This window comes from Neoarius graeffei, chromosome 24, assembly GCF_027579695.1.
Source record: "Neoarius graeffei isolate fNeoGra1 chromosome 24, fNeoGra1.pri, whole genome shotgun sequence".
NCBI lineage: Eukaryota > Metazoa > Chordata > Actinopteri > Siluriformes > Ariidae > Neoarius > Neoarius graeffei.
The window spans coordinates 46037177-46043388 of NC_083592.1; positions in this window are offsets into that span (position 1 = coordinate 46037177).

The following is a 6212-nucleotide window of genomic DNA, read 5'->3' on the forward strand; positions in this document are numbered from 1 at the left end:
ACGGCGCATTGTAACTGTACGGCTGGGGAAGAATTTTGTCGCGACCTTCATGCATATGGACTTTGTGAGGAGGAAACAAAGAAACAGCTGGGGACTTCAGCGCTTCGTGACTAAAAAAAGTACCGTAAAATAACGATACATAACAAGAAAAGTACTTGGAAAACACTAAGGACAGAGCTGAGAGGGAAATACAAACCTTTCACCAAGTGATCACTGCAAACTCGAGCATGCTTCGACTCGGCTCCCTTCGATTTCAGTGAGAGGTTCAAAAGCCACCTTTCTCGACATCTTTTTGTGAAATCCTGTGTTCGTTCACCCTTTTTTATTAGTTCTGAAGAAACTTTTATCAGTTTCACGGTTTGATTGATTTGACCAACCTAAAACAACGCAAGCGTAAGGCATTTTTCATGCAAGCAATGCGCCTTCTCCGTACAAATGCTTTGTCAACTGAGCTTTGGTATGTAAACCACCAGCTAAAGTTTTGAATAACTAATGAGGCGGATGTGACGTCATGTGAAACCCAGCAATATTCCCTGTTTATTAGTTGTGTAGCTGCTAAGCAATAAATTGTCATTCAGTTCCGACTAATAAAGAGCAACTTTTCTTGGCTCCACATGGAAATCTAAACAGAAGTTAAAAAAACATCAGAAATGTATAGTATATAGTATTAAATATACAGTATGGGAAGCATTTATTGCAGACCCATGCTTAATGGCTAAGGCAGGGTAAAACAGGCTGAATGATGTCCTGGACCACACACAGGTCAGCAACCTCTGTGTGTGTGTGTGTGTGTGTGTATATAAAAAGCCTGTAAATTTCTGCCAACTGTGACAGGAGATTAGAACTTTACCGTGACCCCTATGACCTTGCGAGTCATGTTCCTCAGGCTTGGGTAGCGTCCATGGCGCTTCCATGTTTTCATTAAAGCACAATTTCTATTAAAGCACCATGACCTGGTGAAATCGGTGCATGGAGACTCATAAATATCACAGATTAATGACTACGGACTCAGTGGATCTGCATCGCAGAGAACATGAAGCTTCACTGTACATAACACGCCCCATCATTTTTCCATCTTTACGAAGGATCTTTTATTCTTTTCCATTTCATCATGGGGGTGGAATAGGGTCCAGGACTGCTGAAAACTTCACCAATGGATCAAGGTGATTTAGGGAAGTCATAAGTACAATCCTGTGGGTAAAGTGCACATCTTTCTTTCTAATCATGCTCTGTATATTTTTTTGCAAAAGTGAAGATTTAATGTTTTTCCCTCACTGAGATAGAGACGCAATACTTTAAAACAAACAGGGCTGAGCTGAACACACAAAGACAAATAAATGATTTCCTCTTGAATGACTTGCAACAATGGCAGCTCAGTGAATGGGGCCCTTGGGCCAAAAATGGAAGTGCTGACCGAGAACATTATCGCGAGGAATGAGAAAGGAACTGAAGAGTTACTCCTGATAACAGCTTTTCACTCTTCCTTCAAGCAGTCGTGAGACATCACTGATCCTTGTCCAGAGCAGAACCCTCTTTTTTAGGAATCCTATCAATAGATTAGACAGGTTTAAGGGCAATAATTCATCCATGTGACAGCTGCATTTAACAACGGCGGGATCTGATTACTGTAAGATGATCGAACACGATGCCTTCAATTGAAACGGAGAGGAATTTGAGATGCAATGCTGTCACCTGTTCAAGAAACTGACCCTTGGGACTGGAAAGCACCACTTAATCTGATGAAGGCTGTGCAATGTAGGCAGAGAGACGAAGGAATGCAGGGAAAGGCTGACCTGAGACCTGACCTTGAGTCTCAAGGACTCCAACAAACGAGTCAACTGTGGTGCTGCCACAAAGCTTTGGTGTAAGTGGACACTGTGGGCCAATAAGACACCATTGTTCCATGGACAGCATTACTCAAAAGACAGCGACTAAGATCTTTTACCTCGATGTTGCATAAAATTTTGATGATCTGGTTGGAAGGACCTTCCATCTTGTCTTATATTTCTGTCTAATCCATCCCTCTGTCTTTCTCCTTCCACAGTCATATCTGGTGTCATTCATTACACTATGGCTAAAAACTGACCACATAACCTGAAACTCCACCATTCTATTGCAAGGTAAATTGACTGGCACCCTTTGTGACTTCCAAGTCAAGGACAAGAGTCTTGCCTTTCTCTGTTTACTCCATAAAATAAACAACATAATACATCACAATATGTCAGCCTGCTGTGGCATTTTTATCACAGCTACGCAGTCGTTCTTTTCAAGTTAGCCACCGCATCCACACAGGGATGGACAGATTTGTTTGTCGAAACCCTCCGAGAACACAGGCCTGTCTCTGGCAGAATCGAGAACGACGCCGTATCTCTTTGCAAGAGCGATGGAAAGACAGGTAGGCGGCTTGATTTATTAATGCCGTGCAGGTAAACCTTGGAGCCAAGTCTCAGGGTGTATTTCTGGTGAGATTAAGATGTCCCAGAGGTTTACGTCTCTGAGTCTACAAGCCGCAAGCTTGTTTTCATCTTGACAGCCACTGCCAACATCACACTGTAAAAAGCTACACAGAGAAACTTTACAATGTAAGTAATCCTCTCACCAATGACCCAAAGTACACAGCAATTCACTTTGATTACAGAGCCTACCTCGGTACACGGAGCTGACAGTGCATGGCACCTGCTATTTTAAAAACACAAGTCTTAAAAGATTTAAAGAACAAGCTGAGGTTGCTGAGTTCTCAGCAGGGTTGAAGGTTTCCTGGATGGTCTTATTGAGGAAGCGGCTTTTGTGCATCTGTTTTCCCCACCCTGTCTGTGGCGAGAGTCGTGCCCTCCATGCCCTTTGTCTACACGCTGCGATGCATCTCTCTGTGAATGAATGAGACAGCCAGGCATGGAACAAAGAGTAGATCAGGGCTCTTTACTGGGAGCAGCTTAGCTGAAGATATAGCCCCCGTTGCTGTTGGTAGGAGTTTCCTTTTAATGCTGACCTACAGCCGACTCCCCTCACCCGAACCGACGTGTTCACTGGTATACAATGGAATAGGCTTTCGATCAGCATTAATATTCCATTTCAGTAATGTTGAATTTATCAGAAAATATACAACCATATCAGATTAAACCACTTTTCAACATAACGCTAATCTTTTCGTGAAAATGCAGGATTGTACCAAGTTATACAATAGTGCTGCTGAATGCTCGATTCTGATTGGTCAGAAAGTTATCATATCTTTATAAACAGCTAGCACAGGAACATCTGTAGTGGAACCTGAACATAAATGGATGTCCAAAAAAAAATGCATGTAATTGTAACTTTGAGGGCTTTGTGGTTTCTTGGTTAAAAGCTGCATTTTATGTCTTCTTAACTTCACAGCATAGAAAAAAAAAACATAGCTGGTGAGGGAACAAGTGACTGCGACTGTCATTCATTAACATATAAAAACTGCGGTTGTCTTAAAGCTAGACAGCCTTTCGATTTCAGAAAATCGGTGGAATTTAGTTCTCTCTGAAATTTGGTCATTGTGGTATATGTTTAATTCTGTAATATCTCAAAAATATCAGGCCATATTGTGGCTGGGAAGTTATTTAATTTGAGGGAATTCCCGAGCAAATAATGTGCTCACTTTGTGCAGTCAAGCAGACAAAGGAAGTCCATGTGTGCATGCACAGACCGTGCACTGACAGTTACATCATTCTGTCACTAAGGCCAAGTTTACATTAGACCATATCTGTCTCGTTTTCTTCGCGGATGCACTGTCCGTTTACATTAAAACGCCTGGAAACGCCGGGAAACGGGAATCCGCCAGGGTCCACGTATTCAATCCAGATCGTGTCAGCTCCGGTGCTGTGTAAACATTGAGAATACACGGATACGCTGTGCTGAGCTCTAGCTGGCGTCGTCATTGGACAACGTCACTGTGACATCCACCTTCCTGATTCGCTGGCGTTGGTCATGTGACGCGACTGCTGAAAAACGGCGCGGACTTCCGCCTTGTATCACCTTTCATTAAAGAGTATAAAAGTATGAAAATACTGCAAATACTGATGCAAATACTGCCCATTGTGTAGTTATGATTGTCTTTAGGCTTGCCATCCTTCCACTTGCAAGTGGTAAGTGACGCGCATACCCGATATGCACTGAGAGCACACACACAGCGGCTCAGTCCCGAATTACTGCTCGTGCACTTCACTTGCGCGCTCTGTGAGCTGCGCAGGGCCGGAGTGCGCACCCTCCAGAGGGCACTCGCTGTTCAGGGCGGAGTGATTTGGAGCGCAGGATGCCTGCGGAGCCGAGCGTATCCGTGTATTGGCGTTGCTGTGTGCACGCGAATTGTGTATTGGTGTTGCTGTGTGCATGTTAATCGTTTTAAAAATGTTAATCTGATGATCCGCTGATATGGTCTAATGTAAACCCCACCTAAATGAACAGCTGATCACTCCGAGGTGCTCGCTGACGCCAATATTTATTAGTTTGGTCCTGCGTTTCCTTTCCTTCACAACATAACATCTTTTCTTCTCGCTTTCTGTTACTGTAGTCGGTCTTTCACGTTTCATTCGCACACTCACGTCCTCCATTTTTCTCTCCTGTTTCAAATTTGTATCCCACAATGCCTTGCACGAACAGGAAAAGCCCATCACATGATACATGACAGAGTATCTTGTATTGGGTCATGGTGAAGCAGGAAAAAATAGCGGAGGATTTAGGGCCATGTGGCCCTAAATTCATTAATTGTTCTATTTAAAAAAATAATAAAATTGGAAGTCTGTGATTCGAATTCAGTAGCTTTCGGTCCATGAAACAAAAATAACTGGGTGTCGGGGAAAATTCTTTTTATGACCTACACTTGAAAAATCTGAAAGGCAGTCTACCTTTAATGTTGTGATATGAAAGGAATAAAACAGTTTATGATGTACAATCAGCTTCACGGCCACGCCATCTTGTTTTTGATTATTTTCCGTCATATTTTATTTCTTATTTAATGCCAGCAAAATGTTGATTGTGTTTCAATGTTTAGATCTAAATCTCTAGCTACAATAGTAGTTAGTGGTGTCGCTATAGTGCTTTAAATGTCGCTGATCATTTTTGTAATGTACACAAAAGATCGACCCAATGACTCAAGTAGGTGACTTTTTATGTTTTTGCTTCTTCTAAGTCTCTAGTACTTATAATAAGAAGAATTGACATCAATTATGCAGAACATAATGCTTCAGTATAGTACTACTTTTACCAATTAGCTTTAGATACCTGCGTTAAACAATGGCTTTTCATGAACCGAATAATATTTCTTGCAATCACGTGTTAAGAAAATTTGTCCTTGGGGTAGAGCTTCTTCTGCAACCTTTTAAAAATACATATATTCAGTTTCACTCACTCCTCCTACCTGTGTTTCACATAGCCATCTTCCAAGAAGCCAGATCAAGCTAAATCTCCAGAGAGATGTGTGTGAGATGGATGCTGATGGGTCTATCTGCTGCTTTTATTCAAACAATATTAAGACTTGAAGGAGTTGGGCGTTTTTTTTAAACGAATATATATATAGATGTATATGTGGCTAGAGGTTAATATTAATCTTTGTACTGAGGAAAGCGGATTTTTCACGGAGAGCGTGAAGAAGAGCATCGAACAAATGCTATAAATTTAAATGAAATGATGTATTCAAAACATTATGATACATCACATAGCAAACAAAGGAGCTTTGAAATTAATATATTCAAGCATTTATAAGGTCAAGACTAAAATTAAACCCGTAAATACATTTATGATAACCTCTTTTGCCATCCAGAATGAGCTGCAATTCCCTGAAATGACATTTTTCAATATAGTGGCATGTCCTTCAGAGGGTCTTCATCTTTCCTTCCCTTTTTCTCATCCCTCCTCTGAAATTTCAAATGAAAATTCCTTGCTTGGCAAAGCCACTTCAGTATGCTGTTCTCCCACCAATGCTAATGCTCTCTCTCTCTCTCTCTCTCTCTCTCTCTCTCTATCTCTCTCTATCTATCTCTTTTCCCACCATCCTTTTTGCCCTCCCATCCTCTCTCATTCTGCTGCTTATCACCACTTCCTTTCATCTGCACATCACCATCCCTCGTGTCAGTAATCCTGCAGGGTGTTAAATAGAGGACATGTCACGCCCCAGCACCACCAACCAAGACTGGCAGTTCTCTCTTTCTCTCTCTCTGCCACACACACACACACACACACGCACGTGTGCA